At 37.7% G+C, this 26,904-nt stretch overlaps 1 long non-coding RNA gene across 3 annotated transcripts in view; it reads left to right on the top strand.

Annotated features, from left to right (window-relative positions):
* LOC102010072 overlaps positions 1-24,884 on the top strand; it is a 31,603-nt gene extending 6,719 nt beyond the window's left edge. Inside the window, exons 1-5 of one of the 3 annotated variants that reach the window (XR_001234330.1) lie at positions 174-351; positions 3,407-3,826; positions 17,266-17,357; positions 22,332-22,543; positions 24,323-24,884. This is a non-coding gene — a long non-coding RNA (uncharacterized LOC102010072). Of the gene's footprint in view, positions 1-173; positions 352-3,406; positions 3,827-14,591; positions 16,333-17,265; positions 17,358-22,331; positions 22,544-24,322 lie in introns of those variants that run through there. The other 2 variants (XR_001234331.1, XR_001234332.1) reach the window with 2 other exon arrangements.
* Positions 24,885-26,904: the final 2,020 nt, after the last annotated feature.

The raw sequence follows: 26,904 nt of genomic DNA, 5'->3' as shown, positions 1-26,904 counted from the left end.
TGAGTGTGTGGTTGAATGAACTATGGCCTGCCCTCCCAGGGTATGGTTAGGAGCAATGGGTAGTCATGTGTGGCTAGCAACTGATTTTCGAACTAGGAGATAATTGGCTTGCTTTGTTTTATTAAAAGAAACAACTGGGCCGGGATATAGGTCAGCAGTAAGTGCCTGTCTGGCAAGCAGAAGGTCCTGAGTACCAAAAAAAAGAAGAAACAATTGTCTGGTATGCATATGTGAGGGGAAGTATGGCATGAAGAGGAGAGCTTGAACAGATAGCTAGAGAAGAGCAGAGGATGAAGGACAAAGGAGAGGACAGCAATCCAAGATGGCAGCTGCAAGTAAATTGAATCAAAGGTAACCTTGTTGCATATTGTCCCATATAATAACTGCTCTGTATTCTCAAGGCACTTGCAATAAAACCTACTTTAGTTATCAGTGCTTCAAAGTGTGTGCATGTTTGTAATACACTTGATTTTTGAATGGGTGTGTGGTAGAAATTAGATTATTGAAATTATTTGTTATTTTTGTAGAGCTCTAGGCCTCTGTAGAGGTCCTCAGGGGATGAGGGTAGCATTGGTACCACCTGCCTCCTCTATAATTAGTACAGGTCTCTTGTTAATTTTTGAATGTATTGTAACTCCTTTTAAAATTTCACTTTAAAGGAAAACTTTCACTTTTAAGAACTTTTGTCTGAAAAATATGGAACTAAATGATTTTAGTGAAATTGCATTTATCATAGAATAAATGCAAAAGGTTAAATAAGGGGATTAAAAGCTATATCTAACATTTTAAATTTTCTAGTGGTTTTATTATAAGTAACAGGTAGGGAAGAAATGGGGCAGGGGACTGAAAAAGTGACATATCAAAGTCTTACAAAGGCAAAGTTTATTTCTGCCACTTGTTAACTCTAGCTCTCAACTCCCTGGACTTCCTTCTTTGTCTAAAAGAAGGTTTGGCACTGGCTTTATTTTCACATCTGCCTTCCTTGGCGTTTTCTCTTGTCATTCCTACAAAACTTAGGAGGAAGAGCAGGATTAGCAGCCCATTAAACTGATGCAAGAAGGTAAAACTCAGTTGTCCTCTTGTTTCCAGCTATTTTAATAAATTCTTTGCTAGACTGTGTGTTAAGAGTGAGAACAGTAATAACAACCATATAATAACAACCATATGTAATAGAAGCTTTTCCATCTGATCTCACTGACTCCAGCGTGTTGACTCCCCAAGATAAGTTGATCAGCAGAGCTACTTATTTCCAAAAGACACATTATGTTTTCTGGAAACTGATTCATGATGGATGTATTTGCTATTATAATTACACATATTGACTACATACTAGATGAACAGATGAACTGTAAGAGTAGAATAAAAATGGTTATTTCTATAGGGAATGTTTGAATTATTTGAAAGATAAAGTTGATTCATCCATTGCATTGAAATATTGCAACATACAGGCATGAGACAATTTCTATGATTAATAAATGTTATGAACAGCCAATGTATTTTTGTCAGTTTCACAAGTATTATTAGTTACTATACTTAGAAGAAAGAGAAACTGGAAACTGTTGGATGGGACCTTATGAACTTATATAGAAAACATTATCAAACTACAGTTAGAGGGACTGACTGTACTTAATAAAAATATCACTGTTACATGAATATATTGAAAATGAAATGTTCATTAATTTCTTTTAAGTAAAAAGTTTAGTGTATTTTTTTAAAAAATTACTTATTGTTCTATTAAATTTCAGTTAATTTACCAATTCTTCCTCCACTAAGATAGGAGAGCTTCTGAGATAGTTGTTTTTTACAGTTGCTTACTTTTTGCAGGCATTTTTTGCTTTATTAATGCCTTACTACGACACTTTTAAATAGTAGTATCATTTCCATGTTATAGATGAAGTGTCTTAAGTGTCTAGAAAGGTTAAAAGATCACCTCAGAATACACAGAACATCTATAGTAAGAAATAAATGAATGAAAACTATTAGAATCTCAAAACAAAACTTCTTGACAAAATTCTTAAATTTAAAGTATTGATTTCTTGAACAAGATTAGAGACTAGACCTGAAAGATATGAAAACATTTTCAGATACGTATACTTCAAAATGCCTACATTTTAAAATAGCACAAGAGAATGAACCAATTGAAAAGGATAGCCGTGATAAAATGTGGAAAAGACTAAGTTCCATTAGAGAGCTACAGAGCCCTTCAGTGAAGTTATAGGGTGAGTAGGGAGAGACAGAACATGTAAGATGCTTTGTCAGTCAGTCTCTGTTTTCTAAATTCTTAAAATGCATATAGTAAGCCCTCTGCAAAGGTCAATTTAAGTTGTAATTTATTTAGCAGCAACTTGGCACATAATAAGTGTTCAACATATGGTGCCTATCCATCATGCTGGCTGAGTTATTAAATCTGCTTTCTTAGCTGTCTTTTGACCCAAAAGTTGGTTCTGCTGTTTCATCTTTTGTCAACTTCATGCAAACCTAAGCTCTTTTATTCAGTCCTCAAAGTCAGTCAATTCAAAATAAAAATGATCATATTAGTTTCTTTGTTTGTTAGTTTTTTGTGGTACTGGGGATTAAACTCAGGGCTTTGTGCATGCTAGGCAAGCACGCTACCACTGAGTACATCCCCAGCCCAAATTAGTTTCTTTTTGGAGCTAAGAGAAATTTTTTTTAGCTTTCTGTGTTGGTACTATGTATACATAGGATATGAGTACCATCTAGCAAATTAGTCCTGTTCTAAGGGACTGGAAGAAAAGACAGCTAGGAATGAAACAAAGAGGGTGCTCACTCTCTGGTTTTGTATCAAAAACTCATTTTATTGACCAAAGGATGGTATGAGGTAAGCAAACTTCGCCAGTGTCTGGAATTTATTCCAGTGCTTTATGGGGAACAAATATTTACTACATTGATCTTGTCTTTTTAATTCATTGTAAGTTTTTACCTGACTCTCACATTATTGGGAAATAATGTATTGCCAATTTCCTGGTACTTTGGTGCAGTTTCTAAATTTTCCCCATTGTGTTCCCATCAATTTTGGTTCACTATTGCTCAGAAGTTTTTTTTCCCTTTTGATCATCAAGGTGATAATTCATTGCTGTATTTCACAGTCACAGAGGAACTAAGTAAGATGGGATCCAAATGCATATTTTGTGATGTTTAAAGGCAGCTATTTGGAAATTTTAAATTTTATCAGCTAGAAAATTCAATTAAAAATTGAATCAAGATTAAAAAAAGGATGTTGGAAGTATACACTTAATGCTAACCACAGACTCCAGAGAGAGACCTCATTAACTTGAGTAGTCTCATTTCTTTAAATGTTTAGTCATAAAGGATCACTTTCAGTGTTTCTCTGATTAACACTGAAAAAAGAAACCAATGTCACTACGTCTTCCCCTCAACTTTCTAGGTAGATGTTTTGCAATTACAAGAAATGTTTGTTTATGAAACAGTTGTGGAAATGATTGTAATGCAAAATAAGAGTAAGTTATGAATGCCAGCAAGTAACTTACCATTACCGTGGCCATAATCTTGAGAACCCTTATCAAAAGAAAATCGAAGTTCTGAATGGTGAGTGAAAGAAACCTATGCAGAAGAGAGAAGTAGCAAGTCATGGTTACTAATGAAAAAGAAATACATTGCAGAGGGAGAATGGCAACCTTTTATAGCCTGGAATTCAGCAATAGCTCCTAAAAAATCCGAGTGATTAAATGCTCACATACAAGGACATTCTTCAGTTTTGCTGTTATCTACTAGCTCCCACCATCAGCAGCATCAGCATCACCATCATCACCGCTAACCTGTCATGGCTACTACTCACAGCTTTAAGGTGAGTCTTCATACATATCAAAAGATTATTAAATTGCAAATACATCTTGCTTCCAGGAAGAATTATCTCAAATCCTCTGTGTTTTGATCGTTACATTATCTCCCAATCCTTTAGCTGCCTGAATGGCTCCCCTCTGATATCTCTTCAAATTCTTCTGTTTAAGATCACAGAACGGGATTTGGGGTGGCAACAAATGCTCGTCAGCTTTATCTCAAGAGCCCTCCTCCCATATTTCCTACAGTCTGTAATGCCCTCATAGTTTTCATAAGAGCAAATGCATGTATCGCTGCTATTTCAGAGAAACAAATAAGAAAAGGGAAATCTTTTGAGTTTTTCAGGGATAAGACAGTTTTTAATTGAAATTTTCAAATCTGAAAACTCATTGCCTTCAAGTTTTATAAAGATTGGTTAATGAACTTATCTTAATTTGAACTCACATCTTTATTTCAATTGCAAAGGAAGCTAAGTCATAGCCTTAAACACATTTCGGCCTATCCCTCTCTGTTGGTCTCTTCCCTCTTTCCGGTGTAGAGAACATAAAGTTGGTTCAGATCTTTTGGTATGATAATTCCCACTTGGATTACCTTGTGGTGAGTTACTAGGCCAAAGAATCAGTACGTGAGCCATTGCATGTAGCTTCTGGATGTTTTCTTTTTTTTTTTTTTTTTTTTTTTTTTTTTTTGGTTTTTCTCCGGTACCGGGAACCGAACTCACGACCTTACGCTTGCCAGGCAGGCGCTTTTGCCGCTGAGCTAAATCCCCAGCCCCTGGATGTTTTCTTGATGTTGTACCAACATGCTTGCTGAACAACAACAAAAGGCTGCTCAGGTAGGAAACTTTAGAGATATTAGGTTTTCCTGTTTACATAGTTTAGACAACAGCTCTGTCTTGACACATGGGTTTTATTTTTGTGATACACCAGAGACTGATTTTGTTTTAGCCACTTTGAAGTAGTGGTGCACTGTGAAACTGAGTTTTCAAATGAGTAGGATTTAATCTTGCTTTCCAGGCAATGCAAATGCAATAAAAGTCTCTAGCCAATTTTGAATTGAAATTAATACGATTCCCTACTTCCTTCTTCTGCTTAGTTTCTGAAGTCTAGCTCATGGTTGGCCTTTTCTGACTATCGGCCTGTTACCTTTTACTTTGTTAGCCAGCACATGGTCTAAGTCAGCACTTTGAGCTAAAGCCCGGTTGAAGTCAATTTTTGCTTACGGATACAAATTGTTCTTGAACAAATTGTGGGAACAAAGAACTTTGCTTAATCTGACACTCTACTTGTGGTTTCTAGGTGTTAAAAACATTTTCCCCAATAAGGGAACACCCAAAATGCATGTAATCAGCACTTTGGTAATGATATAAAAAAATGAATGGATGGATGGTTTTTCTGGGTAATTTTTGAACTTGGGAAAATATAAATTCCACAAAAGGTATATCGAGGGGTTTTTTCTCAAGTTGTATTTCCATGTGTCCTATGTATAAACATAGTTTATGTGTTATGTTAAATATAAAAAATATTATAAGCAATGTCTTACATGATACTTCAAAAACACAGCAGATAAATTTAATAAAGTTCCATGAACAATTTTTAACTAAGAGAATTTAAAAAAAGTTGATTTAGATATGAGTCATTATTCTAGTAAGGAGAATTAAACTGGTCACTTAAGGAGATAAGAGTTAACTACATGGGGAATTCTGGGTCTAAAGGATGATAATGAGTCATTATGAATACTCAAGGACAAGAAAAAGATTGTCATGTAAAACAATGTTGTGTCCTGAATAACCCAGGTTAAAATTTTGTAGTAGCATTTTTCTGTCATTTGTTTCCTGTCTGAAGAAGAAATTCCAAAATAATTTTAATTCATAGTCTATCTTAGTAAGTGCTTAGGAGAAACTTTCTAGAGTTGGAAATAGGTCAGCCCAGTCATTGTGGTGAGTAAATCATAACTGCACAACACATTCCCGTCAAAGTAGGTCAAATCAGACTCCTGCTAAACGCGATGATACTAAACTCTAACAATAAATATCTGTGTAGCATTTGACAAGGAGAAAAGAATTTAGATTTGCATTGCCCTTCTCTAAGAGTGATACACTATGCATTCAATCCATTCAAATTGAATTGTGTTGAATGAGAGACCAGCCAAGACAGAAAAGATGAGAATAAGAATAGTGGTGCCTTTAGAACAAAATATCAATTCCATGGCATCCAATAATTCAGAATTCTAGCAAAGGTAAACTAGAGGGAGCATTAGTTAGGTACACTCAATAAAAGAAATGCTTCCTAATTAAACCACAATTTAAAAATCAAATAAAAAAACCCTGATGGGATATTATAAAAAAGCACTTCTTTTACAAAAATTTTCAACTTCTTTAAAACCAATGACATTGATAGATGAATTCTATCTTGTTCTTACTAAAATTTATCAAATCTATGATGTTCTCATTAAAGGTCCTCACTAATTTCTCCATGCAGATTTAGAGTTTCTTTGTCTAACTGACAGACAACATGTATTTCACAAAAGTAGAAGTGAATAGGACATAGTTATTTGCCAAATAAGACTAAACAATTGCATTTACTTAGCACCTGAAATCCTCAGACTGTCAACTTAAGCAGACTCTGTAACAAAGCACAAGTAAACATCACACTATCAATGCTGCTGTAAAAAAAGGTCAATACAAGTACAAATAAAAATGGCAAAAAGAAAGACTGTCTGTGTCTTAATCTGAAAACTTCCTTCAGAAAAAAAAGAGCAGAAAAGAAGAAGATATATAGTAATAGATGTTTTGAATGTCTAGGTGTTTCAGTACTTTTAAATTTCCCATACAAATGAACATTTTGGATCCCAGAACCCAAATGCATTAGATTACATTTTTTAAGGTTTATAACTTTGCAGATTAAAGTCTGTTCTGGATGCTACAAGCAAACATTTTGAGTGACAGTTTCTGAATTATACTATGTTACATATTTAGTTCAGTCTTATATCTTTGCCATTTAAATCAGACCAAAATTATTTCTGGATGTTACTCAAAAGAAAAAGAACTAGAAACTTGTCTTCAGTTGTTTCTAACTGGTTAAAGTGTTGCCCTGGACTGTAAAACCGGGGCTGTGTGTGGCTTGGAAACAATCTTTGATTTTTATCTGAAAGTCTTCAAAACAAAATGCAAGTGTGGCTCTATTTTTTTCCTAGTTGATCTGCTATTTATGTATTTTAGTTGTCTGTCTGATTGTGTTCAGATGTGGGTAAGTGGTTGGGAGGAAAAATAATGCTTCTTAACTCTGAGGATAAAAAGACTTCGAATTGTCTGTGTCTCACATCGTTCATAATCTGCCTCACATTTTGTGCTATGATGTGGGATAGCTACTGCTACTTCGGCATTTACTTCTTCAGCTCCAAGTGGGAGAGGGGATGGAAAGGGGAGAAGAAGGTATTATGATTTTAGAGCTATCTGGAGAGGAATGTCCTCAAGGGAATCTCATCACTGTAATGATGCCTCTCTAGAAGAAATTGATTTGACGGGAACTTAAATCACGTGCTGTTGGTCATTGTTATGATAGTAATCTTCACTGTTTTTCTTTTCGTCTTTTTCCTACCGCAAGCCTACTGGGAGTTATATAGGTCCAAATGAATTAAGCAAGGATTCTCAAACATTTGTAGCAAAGTCATCTTTTAAAAATAATTTTAAATTTTTTTTATTTTAAAGAGAATAATAAAAAAAAATTGTGAAATACCAACATCACAGATAAAAACAAAACAAAGCCAAAACATTAAAAATGATTCAGGATTTCAGAACAAAATGATAGAAATTAACAGTGGCTTTTATATTATGTATTGTTATCTTCAAAGAAGTTGCTCAGATTACCAGATGTAAGAATGCAAGATTGATCAAACCATTAAAGAGAATAAAAAATAAAAACAAAAAAAGATTAGAAACAATACAGAGTTTCACTAGACAAGATGGTAGGAATACAACAATGGTTGCTATATTGCATATTGTTGTCTTCAAATTACTTGTTCAGATTACCAGATATAAGCATGCATAATTGGTCAAAAGGAATAAAAAATAGGAATTAACTGTTCCTTTCATCTTGATGAGCTGAAAAGGGAAGACCATGTATAAGAACACTAAAATATCACATCTGTCTTAAAATCTATACATTGCTAAAAATGAAATAGTATCTATACATTATTTTTACTGACAACATAAGGTTTTTCTATACGTATAAACAAGTTTATATAGATACTATATATATAATTTTACATGAATATGGCATTAAACATGCATTTCAATGAAGTTATCTTCATTCATTCATTCATTTATTCACTCATTCATTCTTTCTTTTTATTTGCCTTTTCACCCACAGTTACCACCTACTCCTTAAATTTAGGTGAATAACTTAGTGTGCATTTTCCATATGGTCATAGAATAAAATGCAGCATATCAATAAGATGTAGACATTACACATATAAATATGTTCAAACACAAGATTTGTCTTTTACTTGGCTAAAATAGGATCATTATAATAACACAGTTATTGAACCTGACTTTACACACCCAAAAATGCCTTATGGGAATTTCTGTAAGTAAAATAGTTACTTCTGAAGTCTCTCTATTCTTGCAATAAAGGCACAAGGTCTCATGGTATAAATGTATTATAATGAATGCAATTATTCTCTATCAATGGACATTTCCCCCCTGTTATTTACACTGATATCCCCAAATGGGACTTTTGGGTTGAAAACTGTAAATATTAATAAACTTCATAATATTGAACATTTAAAACCTTATATTGATTCACATTTTAACTCTGTATTCGAATAGATGGAAAGTTCTGAATACTTGGAATTTCCAATGTGGTTAAAGCATGGAGTGCACCGCCGTTGGCATTGCCCTTAGCCTGTGAGATCTACAGACTTGCAGCCTGGCTCCAGACCAGTCTAGATCAGAATGCACACTTGAATAAGGCTTCTGAGTGACTCCAAAGTACTTAATCACTAAAAACATTACTCTTTTAAGTCATCTGCAAGCTGTTATATTGGAGGTACATTTATCACATGTCTTCTCTGGTAGAATAATTAAGAAATTATCAACAATGGTCAATGCTTGGGTGGAGAACTCTGGAACTGACAAGGCAATCCAGGGATGGAAATTTGCTTCTCACCATATATTTGTGTAATTAACATTTCCATGTGCCTGTCATAGCTACTTGGGAAAATTTTAAGAGTCACTCTTTACAAATGCGACTATTGCTTTCTACCTTCAAGTCTTCAGGGAGAGAGTAGTCCCCGGGGCCAGAAGTGCTCTTTACACACCACTGCTGATGTTATCATGAGAGTGTGGTCCTATTTAAGAAGCGTAGTGCTAAGTGAAAATTCTCAAGGCCACATAACTTGCTTTTTGAGGATATGAAAATGGTGTGATGTCAGTGAGGGTTTATCAAGCAGGGAAACTTTGGCAGGGCAGACAGTGAGTCAGAGTCATAGGAAATTTTCAAACTTTTTAATGCGTATTTCCACAGCTTGAATTGTGTGACCACCACTGCACAGTTAAATTTGCAATGATATGAAATTTTCATATACCAAAAATTTGCTTTAAAAATTGATAACCAACTCAACTTCTTAAAATGTAAGAAGTTTTAAATTTACTGAGATTCACAGCCCTGGCAAGTGGATCTGGGATATCTTGGTTGTAGGACCCACAATTAATTTTGCTGACATCAAGGTGGGGTGAAGTTTGAAGCAGTAGGTAAGGTAATCCTGACATTTTAGAGCAGAAATGGGGCTCTTTCACTACCCTGCCAGTTCCCAAAAATCTTCCTAAGAACAGAAAGTTAAGACATATGACTCTTTAAATCTTGTTTCTTCAGGTGGCCTCACTTTAGGGGTCAAAGTGGCTTTACCTAAAAACCAAGGATTCAGATATCTCTGGCCCTTGAACCCACCCATTCTCTTAGGACCACTGACCTCCTAAAACATGTTGCCAGAGTATTTTGGGGACTTGTGATTCAGAGAGGATTATTCTCATGTGTTCACAAACAAACCTAGTCACCAGGAGAGTCTACTCTCTCTTACTTTGGGCTGAATTTACCTCCTTCTGTGGGCAGCAGCACTCCTGTCAGGAATGTTTTTCTCCTGCAGAGCCTCTTCTTTGTTCAGGTGGAACTTGTCTCAAATTGAAACTAGTGTGCAGGGCAGAGTGTGCAGAGCTGCTCAACATTCTTCTGGATGTAGAAAAAGAGCTTAATCTCTCTTTTCTTGGGTGCCATTATCTTGGAGAGGTACCAAGTTCTGGGGTGTTAGTGAAGTGGCCTTTTAGCATTTATTTGATTCTCTTCTCCTCTGAGGCCATTGGTATAGCGAAACTTGCCAGAAGACAAATCTAAGTAAAAGAAAATACAGTATGGCTATAACATTGTCACAAAATAAGTTTCAGGGCTGTAGCTTGTTCTATGCTCCTGCTGCATTTTATCCCAGGAGTTTACTTCCTGCATATAGGCTTCTGAGCCCCAGATTAAAGGAGAAAAGAAAGAAAGAAGGAAGGAAGGGATATATATACATATATATATATATGTATATGTATATATATATATATATATAAAATAGCTAAGATAATTGTACTATTAATTTCTGTTGGTTTATTGAAAGGAAGAGTTAAGGCTTAATTGTTTGATCAATTTTGCATGGCTATATCTGGTAATCTGAACAACTACTTTGAAGATAACAATATGCCATATAACAACCATTGTTCATTTTCTATCATTTTTGTTTTGAAATTCTATATTGTTTTTATTGTTTTTTTTTTTTTTCTATTCTTTTTAAAATAAAAAAAGTTGTGGTGGAGTTTTTGTTCCACCCCTAGTGGAAACTCTAGGTTAATGAGAAACACTGGTTTATTGCTTGCATTTCTCTGAGCCCTAGTACATAAATAAAAGGGTTTCATGACTAAGCAGACACCATCTATTCAGCTGTCGAGGGGCTGTCAGGCACAGGAGGCTCCACTGCAAGGTTATAACTGCTCATCTTTACTCACTCACTCTTGCTCTCTCCAGAGTGGAAATAGAGAATAGTTCCACTCCCCCAAGAGAAAGAACAGCAATCATCCCTCCTAAGAGGTCAATAGAGGAGACTGTTCAGCATTCTCCGGCCCAGAAAGGCTGCAGAGCTGCTTCCATGTGCAGCTCAAATGCAAGTGTGTTTGGTGTCAGTGGCTGGGTCCAGAGACAGAAGTAGGGAAGAGAGGAATGGAAGGGAACAGAGGGCATTCTTTCTCCCTGCAGCCCTCTAGACTTGGTATTGGGGGTTTTAGGAGATCCATTTTAGATTTTGCAAAGTCCTATTTTATTCACCAAAGAGTAAAGGTTATATAACAATGGTTGTGAAAAAATAGGGTCACAGGTTGAGTATGGGAAACCGATCTTTTGACCAGGCTCTCCTGTCCCTGGAAATTTCTGTAACAAGAAGTACCTTATGATATGGGTCTTTGGCCAGTTAAGAGATAGATCCATCAGCTGTGGTTTCCAGATCAACGTTTTGATTAAAACTAATATTTGAATAGTTAGCAATTGCTTTCACAGTGACCTTACTATGTTCCTAATAATAGGGGGAAAGGTGGGTACAGGAAGCTGTGGTGGCTTTTCACTTCAATTTAGTCTTGCAGGTAAAACTGAGAAGTGGGTAAAAGTGCATTGCTAAACATCCTCTAAATGCACGGGAAAGTAAAAGCAAATGCACAATGCATCAACAGATTGCGCAATGTGTTTGTGTGCTTATTCTTGGGGCCTGTCCTACTTTGCCACTTCTAGGTTTCTTCAAGGCTGAAACATCCTATGCATATGTGCAAGATCTTTCTTCTTCCTTTCTGACTAGCACGGGCAGACAATGAGTCAATGGGCTGTAAAGAAGGTTTAAGCCCTGACTTGCATCCAGCTGTGTACCCTTAGGATCCCAGAGGTCAAAAGTCTGACAGAATTGCAGAGCAATAGTAGGGAAATCTGGTTGCTGGTTGTCTTTCTTCTTCAGATTTTTAAATTTGTTCATCCACATGGTTTAATGTCCAGGTAGGCTGGGTGGAGCCGTTTCAAGTCATATGCACATGCTTGGGTGGTTTGTGAACTGCACCATGTGGTCAGTTGATGAGAGAAGAATAGAATCTGAACTGTGTTAGATTCTGCTGGGTCCTGCCATGGTACTCTATTAGAATGAAGGAAGGGGTAGCTTTTGTAATTTTCCTTTCAGAGGATGACTTGTGAGGATATACAAGGGCACTGGATCAGCTAGTGGTAGCATGGGTACATGGTTTTAAACTACAAACCTTCACTTTGGAGACTCTCCTCTCAATGTCAAGGCCAGCCCTTTACTTCGCTTAAAATGACTCCCTTTGGGAAGTATGACCATGGGCACACAGAAGTCCTGGAGGCATATTTATTTGGATTGCACAAAGATGGGCCGAATGGTGTTATAGAATAATTAGATTAATTGTCAATACTTAAAATGGAAGTGAGTTTGTAAAAATTCTAAATTTATAGCCAAATAGGTTCAGTAACAGCCAATTGGTGACACAGGTCTTACCATGCCCCATAACCTCTGTAGCTCTGAGGATGAAGATTAAGTTTTATTTATCATAGTGTTGGTGCTGTTTTCTTTTAGAAGAAATTAAAAGAAAAATAAAATCTATCTTGTGATCTCTTTAAAAAGTGGAACTAAATCATTTTTAAAAAATCTGCCATGCTACTTATTTTCAAGTTTTCTGCTGTATCTCTGGTGTTCATGGTTGCATCCCATGCTCTTGTATCAAATAGTCATATAATTAAGCAGTTGGAGAAATCTTATAAATTCAGATATAATGCATGCCCCCTTATTTCACCATCAAATTAGGCTACTAGACTTACAGAAGAACCTTGATTTATTGAAACTCTTCAGAAAGGACGGTTTTGCTTGAGAAGTGTATTCTGGAGGTTCCCCTTTTCTATTGCTATTTGACAAACAGTTTAGATTTTGTCTTAGTTTGTCTTGTTCTGCTATAATTAGCTACCTGATGTTGGATAATTTTTTTATAAAGAAGATGTATATTTGGTCTACAGCTCTGGAGGCTGGAAGTCCAAGATCAGATGACTCTGTGTAATGGGGGTCTCGTTCTGTGTCATGACATGGTGGCAGTGTCACATGGGAGGAATGTGTGTGTGTGGGGAGAAAACTAGCCAGACTTACATCACAACAACTTGATGTCATGGTGACTAATCCAGTCCTGGGAGAATAAGGACTCATCGACAGAAAAGAAGTGTCAATCGACCTTAATGACCATTTCAACCCCATTTTAAAGTCACCACCTCCGGACACTGCCGCACTAGGGATAAGGGCTTAACATTAAGTTTGACAGGGACAAGCCCATGGCAGGCCATTCCTGTTTAGCTGAGAGAGTGGATGGTGAGTGAACCACACACGGTGGGTCTGATGGTCAGACAGATGCATATGGTGGTGCAAAACATGAGTTTAGAATGAGGAGGATGAGTAGAGACATTAGGAACACACATGAGGCCAACCAGGTGATTATAAAATATGAATTTTATTGATTGATGGAGTCTGATTTAATAAGGTAAATGCCTGGTGGCAAGGTTCTTTCAGTAGGTAGAAGATGCTTGAAAGGCAATGTATCAAAGAAACCAGTCCTTTGCTCATGGAGCTCTTGGAAACTTTGTTATACCTGGCAATGCTTCTACCTGAGGCACAGGTAAGAGAGAGGTAGTCTGCCAGTAGAGTGGTGAAAGCCAGAGACTCTGAAGGCAGATTCCTGTCTAGGTAACCACCCTAGCCTCTTCCTAGCTGTGTGAGTTGGCTGAGCTCTTTAACCCCTTCGCACATTAGCTGTTCACTGCATCATGAGAATAGTAATGCACTCACTTGATAAGGTTGTCTACAGATGAGACAACCTTATCAAGTGAGTGCATTACTACAGATGAGGCTTGAATGAGCTAATTTTGTAAAATGCTTAACATACTGGCACATGCTAAATGTCCACTTAATATTTGTCGCTGCTTACTTGTTACTTTTCCCACCTTTCTTAGGAAGATATAGTATTTCAGAAACACAGCCATCCATTTGGAGGAAGTTGCCCTCCAGAAAAAATTGAAATCTCAGTTTTCCAAGTGGCATTTTAGCATTTGAAAGGAACTTTCTGAGGTGCTACCGGTGCAGTGGATCAACTTGCTAAATGGAGCTGAATTCAGAAGGAAATTTTAAGGGGCTCCCGCAGCCTCAGAAATCTCAGGGAGGCCTTCTGGCGCAGTACATGCTTTCCTTAACCACTTTAAGAAGGAGCACGGTGGCAATGATTCCCCTGGATCTGCAGGGACTTTGCCATGTAATGGGCTGAAGTAGTGAAAGTGGGGGGAGGAGGGGAGTAAGCTCTCCCCCTCCGCAGTGCATGGTGGAGCCTGCCATACTCAAGAAGGATGTTGTGGTTTCAGCCTGGTTTGTGGGGGCACAGCTAGGTGAGGCTGTTTCAGAGACGGTGCTCAGTGTTGCTGTCTCCCGCGGTTAGTGTGAAGTGAGCAAACACACAGCAGCGCGAATTTAGAGCTTTGAGCACTCCAGGCTCTGCTTTGAGCCCTTTGAGGCCTTTTGGGGCTTTGAATTGCAGCCACAAGATTCGGGTGGCATCTCATTCCAGATTTGTTTTGAAACAGTGCTTGAAAACAAGATTCTACCTTGCCCTGTTGCTAAGAATCTGAAAAAGAACACGCTTGAGGATTTGGTGAGTCCTAGTTCAATAGAATGTTCAGAGACGCCTCTAAGTCTTACGCGTTTGTTGGAGAACTTGTCAGAAAAACTATCAGAGGCAGAAGAAACTATGCCAACAGGAAACAAGAATTTGTTAAGTCAAATCCAGTAAAACGGTGGGGGTTTTGAAGCAGAGTATAGGTACCCAATCATTTAAGGAACAGTGAGAACAGAGAAGGAGAGAAGCTCGAGACAGGGGGCTTACATGGTTCACTTTTTGGGATTAGATTAGGCTCCAAATCCTCAAAGGGCATAGACCTTGCGTTTCTTACCAGCTTTCATGAATGTCAGTTTCCAGCAGAGGTACCATGACATTGCTCAGTGTCTGCCATCCCAAGCTACAGGAGGCCAGGTGCAAACTCCCTTTCCACTTACACACACGGGTGCATGTGCACAAACACACACAAATACACACACACACACACATCCCATAAAGAGGAATTCATTTTTCTCTGAAGATTTAGCATATGAAATAGCTAAGATTGTAAGGAACATGTCTGCTCTGAAAAGTGAGTCTCTCTCCTAGACTTTCTTGTTAGGGGAGCTGGCCTTTATCCATGAATTCATTCCATATCTAGAGTACACAGCAAGTGCCAGAACTACACTGAATGAAGTCGTGTTGAGTGTTGAATGTGAAAAAAAGATGAGCTGAGTAATGAAGGGCAGATTAGAGTTAGAGTCTGAATAATTTTCTAGGCGACCTGGAATTTTTTTGGTGGAAAGGTAGAAGGTTTTTAAGCAAATGTGTGACATACTAAGGCAGAGTTTCAGGAAGATCATGTTGGGAGTGGCAAGAAGCCAGAGTAGAACAGAAAAATGGAGAGTTGGGAAGAAGACACAAAAAACAGGGAAGTGAATTGAAGGTTATCGTAAGAATGTGGAAGGAAGATTTTAAAGGGTTTTGACATGGGGTGATGACTATTCGAACCATCAGGAGTGGACAGCTCTGAGAGACACTTACAGGAGTAATCAGTAAGACTTGAATGTGAGCAATAGAGAAAGAGGAAGCATACACAGCGCCAAAGTTTTCAGTGTGGAAGACCAGGAAACGGGTTGTTTCCCCTAATACAGAACTGAAAGTAAGAAACAGGAGCCCTCCTTGGAGAACCTCAGAGATATGTGGGTCCACAGAGTCATCCACTCAAGTGCCCCATGTAATGATTTTATGCTTTCTGCTTCCACCAAGTCTCCTTAGAGAACCACAGGACGGACTGGTCAGGGAAACAGCTGAGTGACCCCAAGTATAGTATTGGCCTGTAATGGTAGGTCTACTGCAAGGAGACATGGGGCGCTCAAACAGCAGGATATGCCCAGTCAAAGTCTTCCACAGGAAGGAGAGACTGACACACGATGTCAAGTTGAAAGGGTCTATGGGGATATGGAAGTTGGAGCGGCAAAGCTGTGAGACTAATTCAGTAAAGATGAATTGCCTGGTAGTAGGGCAAAGGTAAAGCACTTGGTTCCTGCCATAGTTCCAACATATCCGCTATAAGGTGCTCTTCTCTGCCAGAAGAGGTCTAGTCTCCTGGCAAGAGGGAGTTTATGGAAGTTCTTGTTCAGCTGATATCTGTCTTGCTTCATTTACCACTAATGTGTTTTCATCCCTGGGGAGCACGGAAGAAATACTTCATCCAAACAGCTTTTCAGATGTTTGAAGATGGCTACCTTGTCCACTGCACCTGAAGCTTCTCTTCTTAAAGCTAAGGAGTCTTGTTTACCCTGACTTCTGAGGTGTGTGTGTGTGTGTGTGTGTGTGTGTGTGAGTGCATATATATACTTTTGTATATCAGTGTATGTACCTAAAAATGTGTACATGTAAATATATCTTTACCTGTATATAAGTAGGTATATTAATTTCCCTATGTATATAGAGCAGAATATATAGAGCTATTTACCCATGAACTGGCCACAGTTGCACTTGAGGCTTGACCACTGTTGACTGGGGGAAAATTAACATCTCCCCTATTTTATCTTTATATTACCACTAATGTTTGGAAACCATTGCATTCTTTAGGGGCCAGATTCAGTTTATTTTCAACAAAACATTTTCTTTTTTAAAATTTTTTTGGTTTTTAAAATCTTTTTTTTATTTTAAAGAGAGTAGTACATGAGACACAAACAAACAAAAAATAGTAATTTTTCTTTTCTTTTTAAAAATTTTATTAGTGCCTGTGTACTGTACATGAAGTTTACGTACATCTTGGGGAGTAGTAGGTGTATGTACATAACATAGCTTCTCTCATTGTCTTTCTAAAAAAATCCTCTTTCCCTCCCTACCCTCCTCCCTTCATCTCTAAATTCTCTTTCCCCTTTTTCTTTATTATTGTTATTTTCTGCTCTTGCTTATAGCACATAATGTTTACATTCGTTGAGGTTATGAGGTTCCTGTCCGTGGCACGTCTTAACTCTTCCTCCTTCCCTTTCCCCTCTCCTTTGGGTCTCCTGGACCCCTCCTATTTGTGAGAGCTCGAGTCTCTTGTTTCCCTCTATCCACCCTTTGTTTTGCTTTTTATACCTCATCTTACTCACATTAGATGCTATACAGTATTTAAGCTTGTGTGGCTGATTTTCACTCAACATTATATTTTCCAGCTGTGTCTGCTTTCTTACAAATGTCTTGAATTTATCATTCTTTATAGCTGAGTTGTATTCCATTTTGTACAGATACCAGATTTTCTTCATCCACTTGTCTATTGATGGACATATAAGCAGCTTCCGGGATTCAGCTATGATGAACTGTGCTGCTAGAAACATTGGTATGTATGTAAGACTGTAATACTAGGTTTTTATCTCTTTGGGAAAGATACGTAGAAGGGAAATATTTGGGTCATATGGAATTTCTAATTTCAGTTATTTGAGAAATCTCCATACTGATTTCCAGAATAGTTGTACTAGTTTACATTCCCACCAATGTAGGAGGTTTTGTTTTTCAACAGTCTCACTAGCATTTGTTACTCTTTAACTTCCTGATTGCCATTTATTTCAGCGTAAGATGAAATCTTAGTGCTGTTTATTTAATTTCCATTTCTCTAATGGCCAGAGATATTGAACATTTTTTGTATATTTGTTGACCATTTGTACTTCTAAGAATTGTCTGTTTCACTTGCCTATTTCTTGATTGGGTCCTTTATTTTATGTGATCCAATTTCTTCAGTTCTTTATATATTCTAGATATTAGTCTTCTGTCTGAGGAACAGCTGGCAAAATTTTTCCCATTCTACAGGCTGTCTCTTTGCTCTACTAATTGATTCCTTTGCTAGGCAGAAGCTTTCTAATTTGTGATAATCTCATTTGTTTGCTTTTGTTGTTATTTTTTATGCAATTGTGATTCTGTTTAGGAAATCCTTTCCTACACCTATGGCTTCAAGTGTTTTACCTGTTTTGTCTTCCAGTAGGTTCAATGTTTCTGTTTTGATCTTTGATCCATTTAATTTTAGTTTAGTACATGGTGGAGATGTGGGTTGAGCTTCCGTCACCCCCAAACAGCCAGTTTTGCAAGCACCATTTGTCAAATAGGTCATCTTTCCTCCAACATATGTTTTTGGTCCCTTCTTCAAATAGCTGAATGTATTGGAGGATGTTTCTGCTTTCTTCTATTCTGTTCCTCTGACCCACATGTCTGTTTTGGTGCCAGTATCATGTCCCCGCTCCTTTTTTTATAACTGTTTCTTTGTAGTATAGCTTGAAGTCAGGTATTGAGATGCTCCTTGCTTTGTTCTTGTTGCTCAAGATTGCTTTTGCTATCCTGGTGAAGTTTTCTTCTTCCACCTGAAGTTTAGAATTGTTTTCTTTAGCTCTGTGAAGAATGCTGTTGGTATTTTGATTGTGATTGCATTGCATCTATATACAATTTTGGGACTATGGTCATTTGACAAAATCGGTTCTGCTTATCCAGGAGCAGGGGACATTTTCCCATTCTTTGGTGTCTTAGTCAATCTCTTATTTCAGAGTACTGTAATTTTCTTTGTAAAAGTCTTTCATTTCTTTGATTAGGTTAATTCCTAGATATTGCATTTTTCTTGATGTTATGTGAATAGTATTGCTTCCATAATTTCCTTCTCATTGAGTTCATTATGGGTATACACAATGCTACTGATTTTTGTGTGTTGATTTTGTATCCTGCTACATCGCTACAGTTAATTATTAATTCTGAGAGTCTATGTAGAGCAGCAAATAATGATAATTTGAATTTTCCTTTCCTATATGTAGCTCTTTTATTCCTTGAGAGAGCAAGAGAGAAACATAAAACATCAGGATTGAAAAGGGGGTATTGCTATTGAACCTACTAATATTAAAAGGAATGGGACTGGTTTTTTTTCTTTTTTTTGAAATAGTCTCTCTATGCAGTTCAGGTTGGCCTTGAGCTCACTTTGCAACCCAGGCTGGTCTTGAACTCATGAAGATCCACCTGCCTCAGCCTCCTAAGTGCTAGAATTACAGATGTGTAATTACAGATGTGTAATTCACCATACCGTGCAGAATGAGACTATTGTAAATATTTTTTATGAGTAAATCTAAGAACTTAGATTTAATATACATATTTCTTGAAAGATATCAAAGCTTCTTACTAATGAATAAATAATATTAGTTATACTATATCTGTTACATAAATTGAATCTATAACTAAAATTATAAAAAAAACCACAAGGTCAAGAAACTTCACTAGAAATTCCACTGAATATTTAAGGAAGAAAAACTAATTATACGTAAACTGTTCCACAAAATAAAAGAGAGGAACACATACTAACCTTTTTGACCAGAATTAATCTGATATGAAAAACAAATACAGCATAAGAAAATAAAGCAACAGACCAACATTTTTCCTGAACAGAGATAAAAAAAATCCTCAGTGAAATATTAGCAAATCAAATTCAGTCATATACAAAATGTATAACACATTCTTAGAATGCAAGGCTGGTTCATCACTCAAAGTTAAATAATAAAATTCCTCATATCAGCAAACTAACCAAGCAAAATCATATGACATTTTTAGACATAGAGAAAATTTTAAGAAGACTGCATATCAATTTCTGATAAAAAAGAAATATAAAGTAGAAGGAATGAGGATTCATTATTACTTTAAGAAATATAACAGTAAGAGGAAGCAGATGAAGAACAGGATAACTCTAAGGGTAAGTAGAGTGGAGTAAAGAGAAGAATATTTCAGTCTTAAATATGGCTGTAGACTGAAGAGAAGTAGCCAGAAGAGAAACAATCAAACCAAAATCCTAGGAAATAATGATGATCTATTGTTTTAAAAGTTGGGAGAGAACAAGACATATACCACCGTAAGAGCATAGTTAATCTTGGAAAAGTGCAGTGTTCTGGAACTGACAGCAAGGAGAGAGTAAGTGTGGTTGCGGAGCTCACCGGATACACAAAAGTGAGCACACTGTTAGAGGCGAGAGAAAGATGGACAGGCTCACAGTCAATAGTCTCAGAGCTCCCAAAAATCCCCTCTCAGGAAGAGGTAACGTGATGTGGAGGAATGAACCCTGACCAGCAACCAAGTTGTAACCACCACTCTGTCAGGGCTCAGAGGGATGATCCTGTGCTAATCAACTACCCTCTGTGATCTTTAGTGTCTCTGGCCAATCTGACAAAAGAGTGAAAAAGTAACACCAAACCTGGAACCTTACTCATAGGCTGAAATAAAATAATTATACATGTAACGTAGCATAGTTCACAGCACATAGCAAGTGCTTAGACAGTGCTACTCTCAATATCTTTGTTTTTTGTTTCCTGATTATTAAAGTGAAAAGAGATGGTACTACCATTTTGGGGAATTAAAAAATTGGACGGTGAAAAACCTAATGAGAAATTGACTGAAGATGTGTAAAAATAAATGAGTAGTAAAAAATTTGTATAAGATTGAGGTTGTGTGTTAAGTGGATCATACTCTGATTGCCAAGGATTGGCAAGAGATAGAGTGCAAAATAGTGGCAAGGGTTGAAGAAACTGACATTTTGGGGTTATGTGTGAGGAGGACAGACAGCAGGTAGTCACAGGGAAAGATGGCATAGATTTTTAACAGGGCCAATGCTGTGTCAGCAGGAAATGAGCTGGAAAAAAATAACTAGTACAAGTTGTTGATGCTGACATCTTTTTGGCCCATGGTTTAGAAGAAATTGTGATTTTCTTGCAAGTTTCAATTCCTCAGGAATTGATTAAAAATATTAGTCCTTATTAAACAGGAAGGAATGGTTCTTTGAAAAAAAATGGATAAGTGAAAGTCTAGTGCGAGGGAAGGGGAGACCTAGTCAGAGAAAGAAAGAGAATGAAAAGAGGGTTTGAGAGCGAACAGCAAACGCTGCTAGGTTCACAGTCCTATCATCCATCATCCAGGTCTAGGACCCACACACAGAAGGACAAATACCGAGGGGGTGTTTTGTGTATTTGCCCACATTATTGGACATTTTACTGTCCTTTGCCATCTCTTGCTCAGACAATAATACAGTAATAAACTGTATTATTAATGCTGTATTTATTTTAGTAGAAAAGAGCATTGGGTTTTTGCTTTCATAGGAATCCTAATTTTTAAGTTTTATATAGAAATATATATAACTATACTTTGAATTTTAAAATAAATAAGCATTTGTGATCTAACATAAACTAAGAGCATGATGTATAATGGAACATTACTGGATAAAGTGGTTGGTCCAGCTATTCACAAACGTTAAATTTTTCAAAATAGATATTTGGGTGGAATCGCAGAGTTCTGAGATGTACAGTCTTCTTTAGTAGATTTAGAAACCTAGTTAATGTTTAAGTTTTAAATTAAGAAGCTCCCCTAAAGTACCCAAGTGATCTGACTAAATATATATTGAGCATTAGTCTGAAAATGTCAGATAGAGCAGTAACCAAGTGTTCAGTTACTGTCATGCTAGTGGCAGTACAGCAGCTCCTAAGAGGAAAGTGGAGGAGGTTTGTGAATGGAGGAAGTTGGGTTAGATGGTCTTCAGAGCCTTGTAGAGCAAAATTACATTTCTCAGTGGCTTTCCAAGGCCATTCAATGCTGTTGCCATGATTTCATCCAACTCTTTTAACTGGACTATGAATTTAATTGACAGGATTTAATTGACAGTTAAAAAGCCAATTAACTTCACATTTTTCTGGAAATGGTAATAACACACTTAATCAGCTATCTCTCATAAAGAAGTCTACTGTTCAGTAGCCTCCCACTCTTTCCAGGGCCATCCAAATGGTCTTCCACATCCCATGTGCCATCCAAAGGTAGCATACGTTAAGGCGAGGCAAATGGCCAGGAACAAACAGGATGTCAGGTTGATGACAGTTTGCCTCTTAAGATTCTAAATACAACGCAAGGAACATTTTTTTATTTGGAGACAGAAAAGACAGAAAAGATGATCTACAATGCCATCTCTATGGAATTCTTAGGTAGAGTCACTAGTATTTGTGCTTTAAGTGTTCAGGGCTACTTTGAAGCAAGTAACACGGTCAAACCAGGCCTGGCTCCCAGTCTTAACTTCTGATTCTAAGTTTCCACGGTTTTATTAAACAAAAAAGGGTCTCTATATTTTGCAATCAATAGAATCTTGATAGAAATGAGAACCCTGTCATGAAGATTGAGATAGCTTTAAAAATTGTCTAACGATACACAATGTATTAAGTATTGTTATTATCTTATTTTGCTGTGAAAATTTGTTTCATGTTTTCATAAAATAAAAAATAAAAATGCATTTTCAAATTCTTTTCCCCTCCTCCCACAGATGGTGGAGTCAAACATTCTTCTCTGAAATATAAGCTGCCACTAGTGTGATGGGTTTCTAGGGTTGGATATGGTTGAAAGGACACACAGCAATTTCTGATGCCACAGTGCAAGGAGCACCTTCTGTCTGGCCGTCTCCTTTGTTACATTTGCTTTTAGGGATTTGAGTCACTTTTTCACACTGGAGAAACCATATGGAGAAGCCACATGGAGGTAAGTGCAAGGTTTTCAAGTATTCCCAGCCCAGGCACTAAGGATGAATGAAGAGGCCTTGAGATTATTCAGGCCCAAGCTTTGAGGTATCCTCGCTGATCAGAAACAGAAGAAAATCATTTTCTTCAGCTCTAAATTACATATCACACGTGAAAAGCTATTGCTGCTGTAAGACATAAAGTTTTGGGGTGGTCTCCAATGCTATTGTTATGGTAATAGAAGGGATCACTGAATAAAAAGAAATATGAAGCTACTAAATATTTGAAACATGAAAAAAACCCAAAAGAATTGAAAACAGATACCTGTAACTCAAAGAAACATGTTCCCATGTTCATTGCAGCAGTATTTACAATAGCTTAAGGTGAAAACATCCCAAATGTCCATCAACAGATAATTGAACAAACAAAAGTTGTACACCCATGCAATAGGATAAGATTTAGTGTTGCAAAAGAATGAGCTTCTAATACATGTTATAGCTTGGGTGAACCTTCAAAACATTATGTTACATAGAATAAGCCAGACACACAAAAAAAACAAATATTGTGTGATTCCACTTCTATGAAATACCTAGAGACAGAAGGAGAGACAGAAAGATTAGTATTAACAGGGACTGGAGGAAGCAAGGAAAGGTGGGTTACTCCCTCAATAAAGACATGCTAACATTTTTGAAATAGATAGAGTTAATAGATTTATAGCAATATTAATGTAATCAATGCCTCCAAATTGTTAAAGAATATATTTTATGTTCTAGCTATCTACATGAAAAAAGTAGAGATAAATTAGTGACTAACATGTTGAAGGTGTCACACAGTGGGTCAGGAGATTCAAAGGAAAAATGTAATAATAATATTAGATTATTGGTTTATGAGAAAATAATCCCAATAAAAGAACTCATTTCTCAAAGAAAATATCATAGCAACCTGTTTTCACTGCGACAAGGGGCTGGGTAGCTTTCACTGTCTGTTTAGAAATATTTTAATACCTAATATTGCAGTGATCAGTTCCTGAACAACTACTCAGCTTTGGATGGAGTAGGATGGTGGGAAGGAAAAGACAAGGATGAGTCCTGCAAGAGGGGGTGGAATGTGGGAGGAATTCCCAGTCTAAGAAAAGGCTTAGTAAGGCATCAAATCCGGGTGGAAGCCATCACCTCTTGGTCATGACACTGGTTTAGTGAGGTGTGAAAATGAAGTAGAAGGTGTTGAAGGCAGAAACACACATCTGTTCTCTCTGGAGTAGCCACAAAGCCACTGGGCTTCACTGAAGATGGTACCACTTAGTTGTCTTGTCTCTGTGAAGGAGAGGCCGGGTACTTCCTGAGACCTGCCCTTGAAGAAACCAAATTTCTCTAATGACAGAGGAAATACTATAGTGAAGTTTGGGGGTCAAGATAAAGCCTTTCAGGGGCCTAAAGTTGATACCAGAGGAAGAAAAGGGAAAAATAAGGCCTTGCAGGGACCCAAAGGTCCCTGGCCCCAGCAGTTTGCCCCGGGAGGGACCAAGCAGGTGTGCTACCTCACAAGCAGATGGTGCACACATGTTGTGATGAAATTAGTTATAAATTCTTTTTATTAAAATACATTGACTAAATAAAACATAAGAGTTATGGTATCTATTAAGCTAAATAGAATGTGGTTTCACAAAAGCATGTAAAACAAAGACTTATGAGTTTTAATTTTCATAAGATCAATATGTCATTAATTTCTTTCAGTTAGCAGATCACCATAGAACTCTTCAAAATCCATATATCTATTTGTACGTGCATCCATGTCTTTGCAGATCCAGTAATGACTTTCCTATCCTGAGCTACTTCATCAAAATGCTGTTAAGATGGTTGAATCTTCATTGGAATTAGGGGACTTGAAAGTTACTGTGGGAGGTGAGCTTCTAGCATATCACGCCTTCCACTAGGAGAATCCCAGTCAATTTCTGCTTTCAGTGTAGTTTCACTCCTTGCAACCTCCGCAACCTGCGGTGGGAGAGTTTCTTTGATATCTCTGGGCTATGTGCAGTCGCCATGTCTGTTTAATTCTGAAGATAATTAAGACACTGTGATGTGATGCAGCAAATACTCATCAGAAGACACCTGACTGCTCTTTGCTCTCCTGCTGCTTACAGGACTTCATGGGTCTCAGGAGAGAGATTCTACAATTTTTCTATTAGCAGCATTGTGTGAGAATTGTTACATTAAAGAATTCTGTTTTCTCTGCTTTAGTATATTTTCTACTGCAGTGGGATGTTGGCCTGTCTTGTGAATCCTAAAGAAAGGTGGATTGTGACTACAACTATATTATGCTATTTTCTTCCTTTTAACTCTGGTTTTTTTTTTTTTTTGGTTTTTCTCCGGTACCAGGAACTGAACTCAGGACCTTGTGCTTGCCAGGCAGGCGCTTTGCCGCTGAGCTAAATCCCCAGCCCCTTAACTCTATTTTAAAATAGTCTTTCTTCTCCCTTCTCTAGAATAACTGTAATTACCCTGTTCATCCGCATATGAATCATCTGTGTGGAAATTTTGAAGTCTCTGATAGGGTTTTTTTTCCATTTCCTCAGCATGGGGCTGGGTCACTATCCTCCCTTATCTTAGAGACCAGGGTTCTAGGAACAGAGCCTCAGCTGATTTTTAGCCCACATGAAGCAAAATGAGGAAATGTGTCACTTTCTAGAAATAGAATATAATTTCAATTGACAGTAGGAATGGTCTTGGAATGCTCATCGTTTCACTGTCTAAATGTAATATTTTCATACCATTTGTACAAACAAATGTATCAATACAATTTAAAGCTGGCTATGACTGCAATTAGGTTCTGTGCCAAGGCAATAAGAAAAATACACCAGGCCAGGCATGGATGCACACCTGCAATCTCAGCACTTGGGAGGCTGAGGCAGGAGGATGGCTGCGAGTTCAACACTAGCCTGGGCTACAAAGTGAACTCAAGGCCAGCCTGAACTGCCTAAAGAGACCCTGTCTCAAAAAGACAAAAAAAAAAAAAAAAAGAAGAAAAAAGAAAAGAAAAAACACCAAAAGCCTGACTTTGTAGAATGTATACCCCACTAGACTGACAGACAAAAGAGTAAATATGTAGTTGCCAGGTGCTAATCAGCGCAATGGAGAAAAACAAGAGTATCTGAAGGTGTAAGATGTAGTAGGTGGTCTCTGGTTTGTATTAGGTGGTGAGGGAAGGCCTTATTGACAAAGAGACATTCGAAATAAGGCCTCCAGACAATCATGAGATAAGGCATCCAGGGATGCGGGGAGAAAACCTTTCTTAGCGGATAGAACTGTGAGTGCAAAGGCTCTGGGTCAGGAGTGTGTCTTTTGTGTTTCAGGGTCAGCAAGATGGATTGGTGCATGTATTGTGAGGAACAGCAAGAACAGCAGATGAAATCAAAGTTGGTATAGCGTGGCCAGGTCAAGATAAGGACTGGCGTTGGACCCTGTGTGAAAGAGGACTTTGTAGGTGGTTGGAGGGGAAGGGCGGTGTGGGCAGTCGTGTATTACCGAAGGTTCCCTCTGACTGCGGTGCTAAAAACAGCCTGTAGGGGGAGCAAGAGTAGACACCGGATGACTGGCCAGAGGGCTGCTGCCAATAATCTAAGCAAGGAAATGTGATGGCTTGGACCAAAATTCTCGTGGCAGTAGTAAGGATGATGTTACAGATGCACCTAAAGGGATATCCCATTTCATCTTTTGATGGACTAGAGGTGGGTTGTGAAAGAAAGCAGGAAGTCAAGGACGACTTCTAGGTCTTTGATTTGAAGGAGAGAACAGAGTTGTCTGAGTTGCGGGGGGAAGGTCTAAGCACAGGTTTCAAAGAGAAGAAAACGAGGTATTTCTGCTTCTGCCATGTTAAAATGACCAGGAGACATCCGTGTGGAAATCGGGTGGGTACTGAGATGAAGAAGTTTGGTTTCTGGACGAAATTTGGCATAAAAACTTCAATGTTGTGAGCCTCTATAACACTTACAAAACCATGACAAAGGTTACTCACATAGAGGACAGCTACAAATAGAGAAGCTGGTTCCTGCGGCCCTCTAACATTGGAAGTGGAGTACAAGGGTCCACCAGGAGATCCTCAGGAGGAGGGCTGGCAAGGAGAGGAGAGAAGCCCTGCCATAGATAATACACAGCTAGCCATTTGGCTAAGATACTTCGTTGAGGTCAGATCAATGAATTTGAGCTTCTAACTTATTAATTAAAAAGATGCAATCGTATAAATACAGCTATCCTTAAAGGAAGCGTTATAGGCTATGAAGAAATAATCATGAGTCGGGGCTGGGGATTTAGCTCAGCGGCAAAAGCGCCTGCCTGGCAAGCACAAGGTCGTGAGTTCGGTTCCCGGTACCGGAGAAAAACCAAAAAA

The sequence above is a fragment of the Chinchilla lanigera genome, unplaced genomic scaffold (genome assembly GCF_000276665.1).
Source record: "Chinchilla lanigera isolate Chin_1 unplaced genomic scaffold, ChiLan1.0 scaffold00025, whole genome shotgun sequence".
NCBI classification, from domain to species: domain Eukaryota; kingdom Metazoa; phylum Chordata; class Mammalia; order Rodentia; family Chinchillidae; genus Chinchilla; species Chinchilla lanigera.
Note: the sequence above shows the minus strand (reverse complement) of the source record. Positions and strands in the feature narration are given on the sequence as shown.